A 20538-nucleotide genomic window follows, 5' to 3' on the forward strand; every position below is an offset into this window, starting at 1 on the left:
TCACTGCACAGGTGGAAACAAAAAGAATTTGCAAAGGTAGAAGCCAAGAGAAAACACCTGTAGGGTCTTTTTATAAATGGAATCACTAAGAAGCAGTGCTTCTTGGTGGGTAATAGCACAGAACCTTTAAATCACAGAAGTCAGAGACAGGACACCTGTCAGGTCACCTTGTCCACCTCCCATAGAAGCTTTATGTATTATGTGTGAAATGACATGAACAGTGAAACATTTCTAGCGGCCCTGGGGAGACTCCACTCTTCAGTAATACATCTTCCTATTGAGAAAATGCCACAGAGAGCAGTCCAGTTTTTCTTTTCTTTTTATTAACATGTAATGTATTATTTGTTTCATGGGTACAAATTTGTGACTCAGCAGTCTTACACAATTCACAGCACTCAGCACTCACCATAGCACATACTCTCCCCAATGTCCATCACCCAGTAACCCCATCTCTACACCCACCAACCCCAGCAACCCTCAGTTTGTTTTCTGATATTAAGAGTCTCTTATGGCTTGTCTCCCTCCCAATCCCATCTTGTTTCATTTTTTCCCTCCCTGCCCCGCCATGACCCCCCGCCCTGCCTCTCAAATTTCTCATATCAGAAAGATCAATATTCTGATTGACTTATTTCACTTAGTGTAATACCCCCTAGTTCCATCTACATCATTGCAAATGGCAATATTTCGGGTTTTTTGGATGGCTGCATAGTATTCCATTGTGTGTGTATACACACACACATATATACGTGTATATGTGTATATATATACACATATACATATATACATACAATATAACTTTATATATATAACCTCTTCTTTATCCATTCTTCTGTTGATGGGCATCTGTGTTTTTTCCATAGTTTGGCTATTGTAGACTTTGCTGCTATAAACATTTGGGTGCACATGTCCCTTTGGATCACTACATTTGTATCTTTAGGGTAAATACCCAGTAGTGTGATTGCTGGGTCATAGGGTAGCTCTATTTTCAACTTTTTGAGGAAGCTCCATACTGTTTTCCAGAGTGGCTGTACCAGCTTGCATTCTTACCAGCAGTGTAGGAGTGTTCCCCTTTCTCCACATCCTCACCAGTATCTGTCATTTTCTGACTTGTAAATTTTAGCTATACTGACTGATGTGAAGTGGTATCTCATTGTGGTTTTGATTTGTATTTCCATGATGCTGAGTGATGTTGAGCACTTTTTCATATGTCTGTTGGCCATTTGAATGTCTTCTTTGCAGAAATGTCTGTTCATGTTTTTTGCCCATTTCTTGATTGAATTATTTGTTCGTTGGGTGTTGGGTTTGTTAACTTCTTTATAGATTTTGGATACTAGCCTTTTATCCAATATGTCATTTGCAAATATCTTCTCCCATTCTGTCAATTGTTTTTTGGTTTTGTTGATTGTTTCATTTGCTGTGCAAAAGCTTCTGATCTTGATGAAGTTCCAATAGTTCAATTTTGCCCCAGCTTCCTTTGCCTTTGGTGATGCTTCTAGGAAGAAATTGCTACGGCAGGGTTTGAAGACATTGCTGACTATGTTCTCCTCAAGGATTTTGATGGATTCCTATCTCACATTAAGGTCTTTCATCCATTTTGAGTCTATTTTTGTGTGTTGCATAAGGAAATGGTCCAGTTTCATTCTTCTACATGTGGCTGTCCAATTTTCCCAACACCATTTGTTGAAGAGACTGTCTTTATTCCGATGGACATTCTTTCCTGTTTTGTCGAAGATTAGTTGACCATAGAGTTTGAGGGCCCATTTCAGGGCTCTCTATTCTGTTCTATTGATTTATGTGTTTGTTTTTGTGCCACTACCATACTGTCTTGATCATTACAGCTTTGTCATAGAGCTTGAAGTCTGGAATTGTGACGTCACCAACTTTGGCTTTCTTTTTTCAACATTCCTCTGGCTATTTGGGGTCTTTTATGGTTCTGTATAAATTTTAGAATTATTTGTTCCATTTCTTTGAAAAAAAATGGTATTTTGATAGGGATTGCATTAAATGTATAGATTGCTTTAGATAGCATAGACATTTTCACTTATTTGCTCTTCCAATCCATGAGCATGGAACGTTTTTCCATTTCTTTGTGTCTTCCTCAATTTCTTTCATGAGTACATTATAGTTTTCTTACTACAGATTCTTTGCCTCTTTGGTTAGGTTTTTTCCTAGGTATCTTATGGTTTTGGGTGCAATTGTAAATGGGATTGACTCCTTAATTTTTCTTTCTTCTGTCTTGCTGTTGCTAGAAATGCAACTGATTTCTGTGCATTGATTTTATATCCTACTACTTTACTGAATTCCTGTATCAGTCCTAGCAGTTTTGGAGTGGAGTCTTTTGGGATTTCTACATAAAGTATCATATCATCTGCAAAGAGTGAGAGTTGCACTTCTTTTTTGCCAGTTTGGATGCCTTTAATTTCTTTTTGTTGTCTAATTGCTGAGGCCAGGACTTCTAGTACTATGTTGAATAACAGTGGTGATAGTGGACAGCCCTACCATGTTCTTGACCTTAGGGGAAAAGCTCTCAGTTTCCACAGATCCCACAGATCTTCACAGATCCCAACACTTTGAAGAGTTTTGATCTAGAAAGGATGCTGTACTTTGTCAAATGCTTTTTCAGCATCTACTTAGAGTATCATATGGTTCTTGTTCTTTCTTTTATTAATGTATTATATCACACTGATTGATTTGTGGGTGTTGAACCAAACTTGCAGCCCAGGAACAGTTTCAGAAGAATAGGTATTAATTCTTTAAATGTTTGGTAGAATTCCCCTGAGAAAACTCCTGGCCCTGGGCTCTTCTTTGTTGGGAGATTTTTGATGACTGCTTCAATATTCTTACTGGTTAAGGGTCTGTTCAGGTTTTCTTTATCTTCCTGGTTAAATATTGGTAGTTTATGCCTCTAGAAATGCATCCATTTCTTCAAGTTGTCAAGTTTGCTGGTGTATAGCTGCTCATGATATGTTCTTATAATTATTTTGTATTTTTTGGTGTTGGTTGTGATTGCTCCTCTTTCATTCATGATTTTATTTATTTGGGTCCTTTCTCTTTTCTTTTTGATAAGTCTGGCCAGGGGGTTATCAATCATATTAATTCTTTCAAAGAACCAGCTCCTAGTTTCATTGATTTGTTCTATAGTTCTTTTGGTTTCTATTTCATTGATTTCTGCTCTGCTCTTTATGATTTCTCTTTTGCTGCTGCTGGGTTTAAGCTTGCTTTGTTTTTCTTTCTCCAGCTCCTTTAGGTGTAGGGTTAGGTTGCATACTTGAGACCTTTCTTGTTTCTTTTCTTTTTTTTTTTCCCTTTCTTGTTTCTTGAGAAAAGCTTGTATTGATATATACTTTCCTCTCAGGACTGCCTTTTAAGCCTAAAGATTTTGAACAGTTGTATTTTCATTTTCATTTGTTTCCATGAATTTTTTTCAATTCTTCTTTAATTTCCTGGTTGACTCATTCATTCTTTAGTAGGATGCTCTTTAGCCTCCATGTATTTGAGTTCTTTCCACCTTTCCTCTTGTGATTGAGTTCTAGCTTCAGAGCATTGTGGTATGAAAATATGTAGGGAATGATCCCAATCTCTTGATACTGGTTGAGACCTGATTTATGACCCAAGATGTGATCTATTCTGGAGAATGTTCCATGTGTACTAGAGAAGAATGTGTATTCTGTCGCTTTGGGTTAGAACGTTCTGAATATATCTGTGATGTCTATCTGGTCCAGTGTGTCTTTTAAAGCCTTTATTTCCTTGTTGATCTTTTGCTTGGAAGACCTGTCCATTTCAGTGAGGGGGGTGTTAAAGTCCCCAACTATTATTGTATTATTGTTGATGTGTTTCTTTGATTTTGTTATTAATTGGTTTATATAATTGGCTGATCCCACATTTTTTAAATTAAATTTATTTATTTTCAGCATAACAGTATTCATTATTTTTTTTACCACACCCAGTGCTCCATGCAATCCGTGCCCTCTATAATACCCACCACCTGATACCCCAACCTCCCACCTCCCCTAGCCCCCCTGCTACTTCAAACCCCTCAGAGTGGTTCAGTGGGTTAAAGCCTCTGCCTTCGGCTCAGCTCATGATCCCAGGGTCCTGGGATCGAGCCCCGCATTGGGCTCTCTGCTCTGCAGGGAGCCTGCTTTCTCCTCTCTGCCTGCCTCTCTGCCTACTTGTGATCTCTGGCTGATCCCACATTAAAGGCATAGATGTTTAAAGTTTTTAGATCTTCTTGTGAGACAGACCCTTTAAGTATGATATATTGTCCTTCCTCATCTCTTATTATAGTCTTTGGCTTAAAATCTAATTTATCTTATATAAGAACTGTCACCCCAACTTTATTTTGATGTCCATTAGCATGGTAACTTGTTTTCTACCCCCTCACTTTAAATATAGAGGTGTCTTTGTGTCTAAAATGAGTTTCTTGCAGACAGCATATTGATGGGTCTTGTTTTTTTAATCCATTCAGATACCCTGTGTCTTTTGATTGGGGCATTTAGCCCATTTACATTCAGGGTAACTATTGAAGATATGAATTTAGTGCCATTGTATTGCCTGTAAGGTGGCTGTTACTGTATATTGTCTCTGTTCCTTTCTGGTCTGTTACTTTACTGTTACTAGGCTCTCTCTTTGCTTATAGGACCCTTTCAATATTTCCTGTATGTCTGGTTTGGTGTTTGTGAATTCTTTTAGTTTTTGTTTGTCCTAGAAGCTTTTTATCTCTCCTTCTGTTTTCATAGATAGCATAGCTGGATATAGTATTCTTGGCTGCATATTTTTCTCATGTAGTGCATATTTTTATCATGCCAGTTCTTTCTGGCCTGCCACATCCCTGTGGATAAGTCTGTTGCCAATCTAATATTTCTGCCATTGTATGTTACAGACTTCTTGTCCCAAGCTGCTTTCAGGATTTTCTCTTTGTCACGATGACCTGTCACTGTGACTTAGTTTTACTAGTAGATGATGGGGTGTGGACTTATTTTTTATTGATTTTGAGTGGGGTTCTCTGTGTCTCCTGGATTTTGATTCTTGTTACCTTTGCCATATTAAGGTAATTCTCCACTATTATTCACTCCAATATACCTCTGCCTCTCTCTCTCTTTCTTCTCTTGGACTCCCAATTATTCTAATATTGTTTCATCTTATGGTATCACTTATCTCTTGAATTGTCCCCTCATTGTCCAGCAGTTATTTATCTCTCTTTTTCTCAACTTCTTTATTCTCTATCATTTGGTCTTCTATATCACTAATTCTTTCTTCTGCCTCATTTATCCTAGCAGCAAGAGCTTCCATTTTTTATTTCACTTCATTAATAGCTTTGAAAATTTCAGCTTATTTAGGTTTTAGTTCTTTTATTTCTCCAGAAAGGGATTCTCTAGTATCTTCCATGCTTTTTTAGGGCTCAGCTAATACCTTGATCATCATCATTCTGAACTCTATCTTACTAATGTCCATATTGATTAGTTCCCTAGCTGTTGGAACTGTCTCTTGTTCTTTTTTGTTTGAGGTGAATTTTTCTGCCTTGTCATTTTATCTAGATAAGAATAGATGAATGAGAAAACAAAATATTAAAAGAGTAGAAAAACCCCAGAAAAATATACACAAACCAAATCAGAAGAGACATAAAACCGGAAGGCTGGGGGTGGAGGAAGAAAGAAGGCGGTAAAAAAGATTAGACTGGTGACTAGAACAGAGCCACACACTTGATTTTGGGTGTATTTTGGTCTGTTGGAAGAAACTGCCTCCCAAAATTGTAAGGAAGAAAAAAATTATATATACATACAAAAATAAGGATGAACATGATGAAGGGTTGGAATATGACTGTAAAGATGAAAATTTAAAAAGATTCTAAAAAAGGAATTGATAAGATAAGAAGCTGATTGAAAAAAGAAAAGAAAAAAAGAGGAAAGAATTTGATAGGCTGGAAACTAGAACAAAACCATTTGCTAGATGTAGGGTATATTTTGATCTGTTAGAAGAAACTGTATCCCAAAATTTTAAAGAAAGAAAAACCTATATATATACAAAAAAATAAGGCTAAATACAATGAAGGGATAGAATATGACTATAGCAATGAAAATTTAAAAAGATTTTAAAAGAAGTATTGATAAGGTAAAATAGTTAAAATAAGAAAGGAAAATTTTTAAAAAATAGAATAAAAATTTTTTAAAAACAACATTTAAAAAATTTAACTTTGAAAGACCAAAGAATCATGGGAAAAAAGCCATGAATTCTATATGTTGCATTTCCCCTAGCTTTGGAGTTCCGCAGTTCTCACTGATCAGTGAACTTGGTCTTGGCTGAATGTTCTTGCTGATCTTCTGGGGGAGGGGCCTGTTGCAGTGATTCTCAAATGTCTTTTCCTGAGGCAGAATTGCACTGCCCTTGCCAGGGCCAGGCCAAGTAATCAGCTTGGGTTTGCTCTCAGGAGCTTTTGTTCCCTGAACATTTTCTGTACAGTTTTGGAGGATGGGAATGAAGATAGTGGCCTCTCAATCTCTGGCCCTGTGGGAGCTGAGAACTCTGGGTCACTCCTCAGTGCATCCTCAGAGAAAAGCAGTCAATCCCTCCCATCTTCCTGGTCTCCAGCTGCACTCTGTGCTCACCCAACCTGTGACCGAGCGTTTCTATCTCTGGCACATGGCCCCCTTTGGAGTCTCCAAACCCAGCAGATTCCTGCAACATGCTCCTGTGCAACTCTTCCAGGAAGAAGAAGGAGGGGGTCTCCTTGGATCTGCCACTTGCAGGGTCCCTGCTTGAAGACCAGTGGCCTGATTGGGTGTCGGATCACAATTTAAGGTAACCCTCAGCTGAGAGCCCACCCCTCAGCTCTGTCTCTGCAGCTGGTTTCCCTGCTCTGATACCTGGGAGCTCTGCCACATTCAGACATCCTGGTCTTTTTGTGACCCCGTGGATCCTGGGACCACACTGTCTCAGTGAGGGCTTCATTCCCTGCTTAGCCTTTGGAGTGATATCCCTCAGTGGAGCAGACTTCTAAAAGTTCTGATTTTGTGCTTGAATGCTCTACCATTGTGGGGAGCCAGCCCCTCCCCCTGCGGTCTATCTTCCCAAAAGTTGCCTTGGATACACTTCTCCATACGTCCTACCTTCCAGTAAGTGGTCACTTTTCTGTTCCTAGAATTGATGCTTTTCTTCTCTTTGATCTCCTGTTAAGTTTGTAGGTGTTCAGAATAGTTTGATAACTAGCTGAACTCTTGGGACCTAATGATATTAGGTCTCCTACTCCTCCTTCAGTCGATCTTGCTCCTCCTTCAGTCCAGCTTTTCTTTTGCCTAATAACACATTGTTCTGGTTTGCTACATCCTTTAAAACTGCAACCACACTTTCTTTTACTCTGCCATCTTTAAAGTCTATAGCCTTGAAATACTACATTAGTACTGTCTTCCTTTATAATTATTTGAGCCAAGCTATACAAATTTGCCTCTTAAATACTAACTTATAAGTCAGTCCCCATTGCTAAATCCATTGCTTTTCTAAAGGATTATTCATTGCACTCCCATTCACTTTGATTCAGGAACTCTTTCTCATCATTTCATTGTGTATGTGTGTTTATAGAATCCAGAATTTTTGCTCAATTTTTATTATAGAGGAAGATGGTGTTCAAGACAGTGAGTGGACCTCAGAGTTCCATTAACATTCAGAGAAATATGCTGCCAGCTCCCAAAGTCATGATGTATTTTTCTCTAAGACATCCTCAAGATTAGTATCCCACAAATCTAAATACTTCTTAGAGTATTGAGCTATCCAAGTATGTATCTGAATAAAGAGTGTCATTTAATACTTCTTCCTCTGGTCAAAACCAGAGGATAGCTATGTGACAGACACTTTCTTTTTTTTTAATTTAAAATTTATTTTCAGCATAACAGTATTCATTGTTTTTGCACCATACCCAGTGCTCCATGCAATTCATGCCCTCTCTAATACCCACCACCTGGTTCCCCCAACTCCCACCCCCTGCCCCTTCAAACCCCTCAGATTGTTTTTCAGAGTACATAGTCTCTCATGGTTCACCTCCCCTTCCAGTTTCCCTCAGCTCCCTTCTCCTCTCCATCTCCCCTTGTCCTCCATGCTATTTGTTATGCTCCACAAATAAGTGAAACCATATGATTATTGACTCTCTCTGCTTGACTTATTTCACTCAGCATAATCTCTTCCAGTCCTGTCCATGTTGCTACAAAAGTTGGGTATTCATCCTTTGTGATGGAGGCATAATACTCCATAATGTATATGGACCACATCTTTTTTATCCATTCGTCCATTGAAGGGCATGTTGGTTCTTTCCACAGCTTGGTGACCATGGCCATTGCTGCTATAAACATAGGGGTACACATGGTCCTTCTTTTCACTACATCTGTATCTTCGGGGTAAATACCCAGTAGTGCAATTGCAGGGTCATAGGGAAATTCTGTTTTTAATTTCATGAGGAATCTCCACACTGTTCTCCAAAGAGGCTGCACCAACTTGCATTCCCACCAACAGTGTAAGAGGGTTGCCCTTTCTCCACATCCCCTCCAACACACGTTGTTTCCTGTCTTGTTAATTTTGGCCATTCTAACTGGTGTAAGGTGGTAGGTATCTCAATGTGGTTTTAATTTGAATCTCCCTGATGGCTAGTGATGATGAACATTTTTTCATGTGTCTGATAGCCATTTGTATGTCTTCATTGGAGAAGTGTGACAGACACTTTCTTGAATGAGTTATTCTATATGAATTTTAAGATGTCATGCATTACCTTACACTACCTTCTCTAAGATAAAACTTCACCTTCTGCAGTTACAAAACCCTACTTTTCCTAGTTTGGAAAATGGGGAGATAACCTCTACTCAAGGTGTCTGGGTGGATTGAAAGTCAGTTAACTCTCATTCTAAAATACCCCATCATGGAAGGGGGAGAGACTTTTGTAATTATTTCTGTTTCTTCCACCAGCACCAACATCAACACCACTGTGTTGGCCTCAAGTGGCAAACAGTTCACGGTGGAACAGCCCAACCCAAGCATGAATAACAGTCTTTCTCATGATGCCCCAGGGCAAGGCTTCAACACTTTACAGGATGGTAATAAAGAGTTTGGGGCAACTATAGAGACATATATGCAGAGAATCAAGGTGCAGATTATAACTTGAATTCTTGGAATTGTCGGTCTCATTTCACATTAGTTTTCAGCTGATCTCCATTTAGAGATTTGCTGTTTCACCCAGGTGCCCATACCATGGGCATTATGATGTCTCAAACTTAAGACTCATCTGATCCCAAGAAGGGGATATTGAGAAAGAGTTACTTATCTGGAGTTACTTACCCTCTGGAGACTTGACTGAGAGCAGGAGCTGGACTCCTGCCTATATATGACAGTTGAACGGTGATAACAAACTTATATGACTTGTTTCAGAGGGGATCAGAGTATTTGGGGACAATAAAACAAAAACTCCAATGAACTTTTCTCAGCTTGCTGTGCTACAAAAGGAAAGAAGGGAGAGCAGGAAGGATTGCCAGAATAGGGGAAGGGAGAGACAATTGAAGGAGAGATGGCTGGTAGGTTTGGAGACATAGAGAAGGAGACAGAGAATTAGTGTGTTAAGTGCTTACTATGCAGGTACACACTTGATGTACATTATTTTATTCACTCATTACTGAAACAATTTCAAGGTAGGTAAATGGAAAACAGGTCTGTCTGACTCCCTGGCTCATACACTCCCAATGCTGTACTATTTTTCAAAGACATGAGATTAATGAGACAATAATGTTGGTAAAATGTTCCAATTTCCTTTTGAGAAAAAAAGCCATAAAATTTTATTGTTATTGTTACTGTTATTATTGAAGCTCAGTGAATGTTTTACTAGTGCCATTGATGTAACTAATATTATTCTCATTTATTTCGTTTAGAGAAATAAAGTCTAAAAATAAGGACAAGCATATTTATTGGGATTTAGATTCAGCCAGTTATCTAGTTCAACTGCCACTTTTTGCAAATTAGGATTATAAGGACTAAATCTACGGCTAAGGTCATAGAAAGTTTTAGGGGCAAATTGAGAACCATAATCCAGTAGGTGCTCTTTCTAATGCTTGGTTCTCTCAAGAAGTAAGAAAGGGGTGAATTCAGGTGAATGTCCCTGAAACATTCAGTCTTCTAAATCTCTAATTGTTAAAGAATGAATGCAGTAATAAATCCTCTCCTTGTTGGTAGAAATAACAATGGGCTTGATTCAGATAACTGGCTTTGCCAAGAGGACATTTTCTCCCTTTTCTATGGAAAAGAGTTAATTGTGGTAATTATGAAAAACAAAATTATGTAAAGGACAGGAAGGCATTGTAAAAGGACATGGCATTATGCACACATTCAATTCCACACAAGAACATGGGCATGGCTGCTTTTGCCATTTTTTAGTCTCTATACGAGGAAATAATTCAGTTTCTTCTCAAAACTTGCATTTATGCTCAATAATCACCAGCTAGAACTGTAAGTAGAGACCAGAAGAATGAGAATTTGACATGAGTTTTTCATGTGGTCACTATGTGTAGTCATCATTTGCCTAAGTTTTTACTTTATCATGTTCAGATTTTTTTCAACATGTTCTCTCTTTCTCTCTTTTTTAAAATTAGTAGAATTCTGCACTTTGTTTGGTCCTGGATTCTGACCAGCCATAAGCAAAACGGAATGGCCATGAGATCACCCTTTTGTTTTCAGAGAAGAAAACTGAGGTCTAGAGAAAACAAGTGCCCCCACCAAAGTATCATAATTATTTAGCAGTACTTGAATTTAATCTAGGTCTCCTTCCACTGTACAAGTCTTTCAGTTCATTGATGATAAGTTGAATAAACAAGAATTTTATTTTACCTTGAGTTTCTTTTCTTTCTTTTATTTATTTTTATTGTGTTATGTTAGACACCAGAAAATTCATCATTAGTTTTAGATTCAGTATTCTAAGATTCAGTGTTTATGTACAACACCCAGTGCTTTGTGCCTTGAGTTTCTCTAGTCTTTTTCCTAAGAGGACAATATAAAAAGGAGAGAGGAAATTCTCTGTTGCCTGTGACTGAGGTTAGGAAATGTGGGAAGCACCCAGTAGCTTTGGCTATTCCTTTCGGTGTCCTTGTATGTGCTACAATTGTGAAATTGCAAAACAGCCTATGCATTTCATTGAGGCCAGCAACAATTATGTAGCCATAACATATCTAGGCATAAAAAGCCATCAAGTAATGCAGAATCCACAAGAGCGAATTCTTATTCATCATAATCTATAAGGCATTTCTCTATCAGCATCTTCTGAAGTTCTCTTTTCCTTTCTCAGTCTTGCTGCAGAAAGTGCCCACCTCAGGCACCTGTGTGGCTCAGTCAGTTAAGTGTCTGTCTTCGGCTCAGGTCATGATCCCAGGGTCCTGGCATCGAGTCCTGTGTTGGGCTCCCTGCTCAGCAGGAGTCTGCTTCTCCCTCTAACGCTCCCCGCTGCTCATGCTCTCTCTCTCCCTCTCAAATAAATAAATAAAATCTTTGGAAAAAAAAAAAAAAGAAAAAGAAAACAGAAAGTGCCCAGATCTGCAAACTGAGGGAAAGGAAGAGCAGACATAAAGGCTATGGCCTGGAGTATGTGCACAGATTTTGATGACTGGGAGAGGAGTTGCATAATACTGAAGCTGCTGTGCTGGTAAGTCAGTAAATCAGTGTGAAAAGACAGGATGCAGGTAAAATTTTTATTCAACGTAACTTTCATGGATTGTCTTCCATGTACCAGCTGCTGCCTAGGATTGAGAAATAGTTCCTACCATAAGGGAGCTCAGTGTTTAGTGGGTGGAGACATAAGGATTAAAAAGCTAATTATGTGTGGTAAATGTAGTAATAACTAATAATGTTCAAACTTTGGAGTGATTAACACATGCTAGACAAGTGTGTTAGTCCCTTCAAGCTGTTATAATAAAGTAACAGAGACTAGGTAGCTCTAACAATGGAGATATATTTCACACAGTTCTGAGGGCTGGTAAGTCCAAGGTCAAGTACTGGTAGATTCCATATCTGGTGAGGTCATGCTTTCTGGTTTGCAGCTAGCTGTCTTCTCATTTATTTTCACTTGGTGGAGAGCAGAGAGAAAAAGTAGGCTCTCTAATGTCTTTTTTAAAAAGCATTAATTCTATTCATGAAGGCTCCACCTTCATGATCTAATTACCCCCCAAAGGCTCATATCCTAATACCATCACTTTGAGGGTTTTAGGTTTTGACATGTGACTTTTGGGGAACACAAATATTCAATCCATCACAACACTCTTCTAAATATTTTAAGAACAACTTCTTTACATCTTTATAAAGGAGGTGCCATCATTATCCCCACTTTACATGTGGCAAAGTGAAGCACAGAGAGCTTAGTCATAAAGCTGGTAGTGCTGGAGCTAACATGTAATCCCAGGCAGTGTGGTCCCAGAGTCCAGGGGATTGGATATGAAATACACTTCTTCTCTGATGGAGGTATATGCAGGATAGCCTGCGTGTGAATACAGGTATGTTAACAATTTTGTCCTGAATGTGCAATATCAAAGTTGATATTTCCAGTAGACAACGGAAAATTTGGATTTGAAGCTGGAAATAGACAAAATATAAAGACATAGGTGAAATTTACATAAGATTAAAACACTGGGAGTGTTTTTCAGGGGAGAGTATTTGGTGCAAGATTAGAAGCCCTACTCTCGAAGCCCTAATACACAGTGAATGTGCAAAGGACAACCAACAAATGAAAGACTAGAAATGGCCACAGGATTACTAGACAATGGAGGGAATGGAATACAGGTATCAGGATAGAGTTTCTAGAAAGAGGGAGTATGGGTGCACAATCCAAGTGCTACAGGCAAGTTATGTAGTACTGAAATTTAGCAATTGGTTGGATGTAGCAATTGGAAGATTAGAGGTGGTTTTGGCGAGAGCAATTTTTATTGTCTGATAGTGACAATAGCCACACTATTAGAGGTTGAGAATGAAAGGTCATGCAAAGAGTGATTGAAAATTTGCTTTAAGAAGGTAATTTATTGCAAAGAAAATTAGAGTCTGTTAATGCCAATCATCAGACAGTATTTGGGAAATAGTTTTAAGAAGGGACAGAACAGAATGGATCATTGTAGCTACATTCTTCCAGAGGAAGAAGTTAGCCTGTGGACTGAGGGTGGTCAATCAGAGTGTCCATTATTTGTACTTCAACTGTGTCAGATAACAACTTAGCAGTGTATTCATAATATACTTTGATTCATTTACTGATTCATTTACTTATTCAAGAATCATTAGTAAGCATTTTCTAAGTGTCACAAATGCAGATTGTATAGACATATAAGTGCTAGTATGGGGGATGGAGGAGGAAATGGGTGTCAGGAGAGAAGGCTGACATGGGAAGCCTGCCAGGGATAGGGATCAACATTGTAGAGCCAGAGAGAGGAAAAGGACATTGCCTATTCATTAAACTGTGTCAAGTGCAGTGAGGATAGAGTTTATGAGGCCTGGGGAGACATGGTGTTGTTATTGGCAGAGGATAGGAAAGCCAAAATCATGACTTGACAAAAAGGAACTAGATTGGATCAGATTTTATTTTTTAAATATTTAAAACTGTCTATCTACATTACTATACTTTAAGATTAGTACTAGTAATCCTAACATATCTTGTGTGTCTCTCTCTTAAAATGTGCATAACCATCATATTTATGAATGTGGGATATATATTCCATATGAAAGTCATTTTATTAGCAAGTTTTAGTGTTTTCAAGCTGGTATTTTAATATTTTATATCATTTATAAGTTATTGTTGATAACAGTTATCCTTTGTGAATGAAGAAGGCATTGTTTTCCTGTACAAAACTGCTGATAGGGATGGTTCAAGGAATGGCAGTTCTTCCTTGGGTCTTGATTCAGCGAGTGTGTTTTAACCACCTGTGAAACTCTGTTCACTCGAGAAACAGCAGAAGCTGAAGGGAATATGGCTCTATGAACCCTCTACAGCAAACATTTTTCAGGGAGGAGAGTTAAAAAAAAGAATCCCACAGAAAAAACATGCCATAAAAAGAATAATGGAATGAATGGAAGTCAGGGAAAGGCTAGAAAAAGAGCAGGGAGAGGCGGCTAGCAGGAAGTTCTGTAAGATGAAGTACAGAATGAGAACCTCTTTTGTAGTTGGCTTCATGATGACAGAGTTCAACAAACATGAAGTCCTTATTTTGTTTCCGGTTTTCCTATTGTGGCTGATGGTATATGGAGGGTTAATTTGTTGTAGATTAAAACCAAACAGTTTTGTTTTATTTGCAGGTGATAATCCTTGCCCCCTAAAGACAGACTGGTGTTTATCATCTGCTTTAGGACAAATAGCAGAAAACTAATAACAGAATTTTCAGCTTCTAATGGAACATGCATGTACTTATGTGGTTGAGATATGACAGGGTTCCCTGAGAAATACAAAGGAGAATACAGACATACATTGTTTAATGGGAGTCATCTTAGAAGCTGCCTACCACAGCAACCAACCCCATTTGAAGATGGGAAGAAAAGTGTTCCAAGGTGTACTCCAAGGTTCATGAGAACCCCTCACATAGCATGTGCCCAGATGATTTGGGAAACATGAGGGACAGGTACCTGACTTCTGGGCTAATTAACTTATTAGTAACTAAGGGGCCACATTGGGACCAGCCTCACCTGTACCAATCATGGAATAATGGAAGAGGAAGGCACCTTGAGATGACCCCATTCAAGTGGGCTTTCTGCCAGCAATGAGAGGAACACCTCAGAAAGAGCTTGTGGGTGGATTTCCAGACATAGAAGCTGATGATGAGAGTGCCTCATCTTGTAAGCTGCTAGTCATGTGGACGGAGACATTTCCAACTCCATGAGATTGTAACTCGAGGTTCCCATCAAAGACAGATACTTCTGAGAAATCCATAAAAACACCTATGAGAGAAAAAACAGAGAACCGAATTAAAATTTTATCAGTCTCCTAGGACCTTTGCTGACCCCTAACCTATCTGCCCAACCCCAATTTACACATCCTGAAGAGGCCAAAAACTGGAGCCAGTAGGAGAGAAATAGTAAACCAGCGCATTCCACCCAAGAAAGACACAAGCTGGAGAGTCAAGGTGTTTTCAATTGGCAGAAAGTTGAGAGTTTTAATACTGGTTGTTGCTGGTCACATTAATAATTATGTATTATTCAACAGCTAGTGTTAAAGGGAATAATTAGAGAAAACAAAATTGCTTTGTTTGGTGTCCTACCAATTTTACCTTATCTAATAAGTCAGCATTGTCTTATTATATCATTCTCTTCTTGTATCTTGTATTATGTCTGAAAGATAAAAAAGAGTGTTACAATGGGAAGATTACTCAGATTATAAAAATGGAGATTGGCATTTGAGAGTTAGATCTTTTTATTAGCTAAAATGCCTCTCAGAGCCTTAATTTCCTCGTATATAAAACAAATCAATGTTCCTGTTTATTTCACTGAACTTCTAAAATTATTAGTCTTTAGATTATGCTTTATTTTAATGTACCAAAACCAGGTAGAAAAAATATTCCTCTTTTTGATGCCGGTTCAGATCACAAGAATCTATGGTGTAGTTATCAGGACTTATTTACTATTCTCACCCTCTGGTCCTTGAGTAGATGTATTTCATCTATGAAACTACGACTACATTTGTTTTTTGTGAGATTCGACCATATTTTTTCAATGCTCCCTATTTCTTCATTCTGCATTTATGGCTTCTTTGAGCTTGTTCCTAGTTTTTTAAATCTATAGCAACCTAGACATGTACTAGGAATCACAATTTTATATATATATATAATCTTTTTAAAAACATGTATAGATTTTTAAACATATATTTAGTAGAATTTATTTATTTATTTTTAAAAAAGATTTTATTTATTAATTTGACAGACAGAGATCACAAGAAGGCAGAGAGGCAGGCAGAGAGAGAGAGAGGAGGAAGCAGGCTCCCTGCTGAGCAGGGAGCCCGATGTGGTGGGGCTCGATCCCAAGACCCTGGGATCATGACCCAAACCAAAGGCAGAGGCTTTAACCCACTGAGCCACCCAGGTGCCCCTAGTAGAATTTATTTTTATTGCAGTTATATATTCACAGCACAATTGAGAAGAAGGTACAGAGATTTCCTATCTACTCATGCATAGCCCCAATCCATGCACAGCCTCCCCTATGTTCAGCATCTCACCTTAGAGTGGTATTTCTGATCTGTAACAAAATTGATTTATCAAAATACATTCACAAACCATTGGTACCCAAAGTCCAGAGTGTACATCAGGGTTCACTCTTGGTGTTGTATATTTTATGGCTTTGGACAAATGTGTGATGACGTGTATCCACCATTACAGTATCATATCATATCATATCATATCATATCATCATATCATATCATATCATATCCTACATACATGCCATAACAGTGTCATACAAATATCCTCTGTTCCACCTATTCATCTCTCCTTCTTTTTCATATGTAATGTTTAATAATTTATCAGTTGCATATAACACCCAGTGCTCATTGCATCCTGACCCCTCCTTAATGCCCATCACCCAATTACCCCATACTTGCATCGAACTCCCCTTCAGCAGCCTTCAGTTTGTTTCCTATAGTTAAGAGTCTTTCATGGTTTTCTCCCTCTCTGATGACTTTCCATTCAGTTTTCCCTTCCTTCCCCTGTGATCCTTTGTGCTGTTTCTTATATTCCACATATGAGTGAAATCATATGATAATTGTCTTACTGACAATTGACAAATTGACTTATTTCGCTCAGCCTAATACTCTCCAGTTCCATCCATACCAATGTAAATAGTAAGTATCCATCATTTCTGATGGCTGATTAATATTCCATTATATATATATATGCATACATGTATACATATATGCATATGTACATATATATGTATATATGCCTGATTAATATTCCATTATATAATATACATATATATGTATATAATATATACGTATATATACAACATATCCATTCATCTGTTGATGGACATCTCAGCTCCTTCCACAGTTTGGCTATTGTGGACATTGCTGCTATGAACACATCCCTTCGGATCACAACATCTGATTTATATATAACTCCTTGCATTCATCTCTTCTCTGCCTTCATCCTTTCCTTCTCCCTTTTTCTCCCTCTTTCTCTTTCCCTCTCCCTCTATCCCTCCTGACTCTTGACCCATTCAATATTTAACATTAGCTCAAAAGAATAATGAAGGTATCATTTGAGAAGATTCCTTTCCCTCAATCTCTTCCTTACCTACTTCCTTTCACCTAATTGTCCCTATTCTCCTTCAAAGTGATTTTGCAGTCTATTTTTGCACCTCACCATGCTAGTTCGTTATGCCTTAACTTAATCATTACCATAGATTGTAATAGATGTTCTCATCTCAAGGTTTTCACACTCAGAGCTGTATAGCTCTGACATTTCTGAAATATGCGTCCAGTCCTGTCATTTTCTGGTTTAAAACTTTCATATTTCTCCACATTATATTTAGGATGGTTTCCAACTTCTTACTTAGCATGACATTTGGAGGCTGTTTTCAACATGACCTCAACTTGCTTTAGCAATTTCATCTCTTATCTCTCTCTATACTCTGGTCAGACTCCTGTTCTTTTTTCCCATGACATGCCATGCACCCTTGCATCTCTTGTCTTCTACATATGCTATTCTTTTCACCAAGATTCCAGACTGCCTTTTCTTTTCTTTCTTATCCAGTTGTCAAATTCCTCTTCTTCACCTTCTGCTCAAATATCAAATACCCTCTTCTATGAAGCTTTCCATATAACTTTAAGTAAAATTAATCACCTACATCTGTGCCTCTGTATACCCTCCAACTCTCCATTTCTCCTTAGTTGGTAGTCTTTGTGTTTCCCCTGGAGATTTTCCAGGCCTGAGGACTGAAAATAAGTTTGCTCATCCTTTCAAACCCTTTTGGGTGAAGGAAATGCTCTGGTTTAATTAAAATAGCTAATGTATTTTTAGGGTTTACTATGCATGAGGCACTGAAGACATTACTTACATTTTTCTCATTTAATTCCAGCAACCCTCCACTGTGATTTCCTGAAGGAAGAGACTTGGTTTATCCATTGTAGGTTCCGTGGTGTCTGGAATAGTGCATGGTTCCTGCAGATGCTGAAGAGTTCTGTTGACTGATGGAATGAATTAGCAAATGAACCAACAGCTCCATGAGGAATGGACAGTCACAATTCCCATAGGACAAATGAGGGACATAAAGCAAGTGCTGTGAAGTGAACTGATTGTTACACATAAAATATGTTGTAGTTGAAAGCCTGTCTTCTAACACCATAGTCGATGTTTTTTAAACATTAATGTGATAGTGTTCTGTTCAGTTGGGCTGGGCAATGGCAGTTATTTTAGAAGCAGCCTTTGGAAAGGAGACAGCATAGAAACCAATTCCTACATAAAGCAAAATAAACAACAGTAACTTCAAGACACCTTCACACAACCAATCGCAATACTTTATTCAGAAATGAGATTTAAGGCCAGTGAAGGTTTTCAAGTGAATTTAACTAATGATTCTACAGGCATTAATTAATTCCACTTGAATTTGATTGAATTACAAATGAGAAGAGTAAGTTGGGTTTTAGATACCTCTCCTCACAAAGGGAAGGTGCTTTATAATCTAGAGCACGTGAATTAAGATCTGTGTGTCAGATAAGGGCTGGGCTTCATAGAGGAAACAGACATTCTTTCCATTGCAACAAAAGAAAAATATTTAAATATTTGTTAGATATATACAGTAAATATATGAAAATGTGTACTTAATTATGTCTGCAAATAATTTACTCATTCATATCTCACAAATATTACGATTTCTGAGTGGACTGAAACAGGTAGAGGATTGCTTTAAAATATTATCATCGGGTCACCTGGGTGGCTCAGTGCATTGAGCCTCTGCCTTTGGCTCAGGTCATGATCCCAGGTTCCTGGGATTGAGCCCTGCATCGGGCCCTTTGCTCAGCTGGGAGCCTGCTTCCCCCTCTCTCTCTACCTGCCTCTCTGCCTACTTATGATCTCTTTCTCTGTCAAATAAATAAATAAAATCTTTTAAAAAATAAAACAAAACATAATGTTATCATCAAAAGATAGAGGTATTTAAAGTTTTCAGAGTTGAGTGCCATAAAAAAGCAATTTCTTTTTGATTAATGATAAAGCAGATCTCGGTGAAAGTTTATGGCAATCGAGAGATAAAAATTGCTTAGATACTGAAACTGCCAACATTTTTTTTGGAGAGGCCAGTTTTGTCATTCTTCTTTAAGCTTCTGTGTCCCTTCAGTAACATCATGGCATAATTGAGAACACGGCTCCAGAAGACCCAGAGCTTCACGAGTTCAAATCACAGGTTAGTCACTCAACAGCTGTAGTGTTTTGGGCAAGTCACTTAAACTCCTTGTGCCTCAGTTTAGTCATTTGTGTAAGGGTAATAGAACCTCATAGGGCTGTCGTGAAGATTCAATAAATTAGAATGCCAAGCACTTAGAATAGTGCCTGTCATACGAAACCAGTTAATAAGTTTAGCTGTTGTTTGTGAAGGGAAGAAAGCAAAACAGAAAAAAAAAAAAAAAGTTCTCTTTACAATCCAAATCTCAGTGGCTGCTTTTACCTATTCAGGTTTGTTTAAGTATTAATAAGTGAGACAGTCTACAAGGAGACACCATGAAAGGCAGGTGGGCACATGGAACTGAATACGAAATGGGCCTTGTCTTTCAATGACAAGCTGTGCAAATTCAGCAACCTCTAATAACATCCATGCTCAAAGCCAACGGGTTTGGAATTGTTCCTAAAGCTTCCATGAAATTCTCTCTGCTGACATGAAAATAACATTCTATTAATTTTGATAGTATTCTAATTTCTTTCCTCTCCAATTCATAGGTGTCAATGCAATGGAAAGAACATGCACTTACTACCAGCTGGCTATGCCTTGTTCCTTATTTAATTCACATCTCCAGAATGGGGGGCACACAGCCAGGTCTCTAAGTCATGGCTCCAAAGGTACCTACAAAATTCTTTGTACTAAAATCAGAAGTTCCTTCCCTTGAGAGCGAAAGGTAGCTATTGCTGCACACTTTTAGCAAAGGAGGCCTGTAAGCAGATCCTAGAGTCTATGCAATGCCACCAATCTTGCAAGTTGAACTTGGAAAGATTGATGTGTGTCATGCATTCTCATTTGGACATTCTATAATTTACTGTTTTACATTTATGAGAAGAGTCTGACTTGGAAAAAAAATACCAGGATCCTTATCTCAATAGGGTTGAGTCAGATTGGGCAGTTTGGTAGTGGCTCTTAGAATCTGTCAAAAGAGTGGCATTCTCTCACTTGAGAGTACAGGAGTAGAATTTGGTGCCTCAAGTCCAGGTCATAGAGTTTCGCTGATATGATGTGTTCTAGGACAGGCCAGATATTGAGAATATTTTCCTTGAGCATGAATAAGAAATCTGGACTCTAATGCTGTCCAGGAACATATTTTTCACAGATTAACCCATTGCAGATTGTGGGTTACATTGC

Source organism: Mustela erminea, chromosome 16 (genome assembly GCF_009829155.1).
Source record: "Mustela erminea isolate mMusErm1 chromosome 16, mMusErm1.Pri, whole genome shotgun sequence".
Taxonomy (NCBI): Eukaryota; Metazoa; Chordata; class Mammalia; order Carnivora; family Mustelidae; genus Mustela; species Mustela erminea.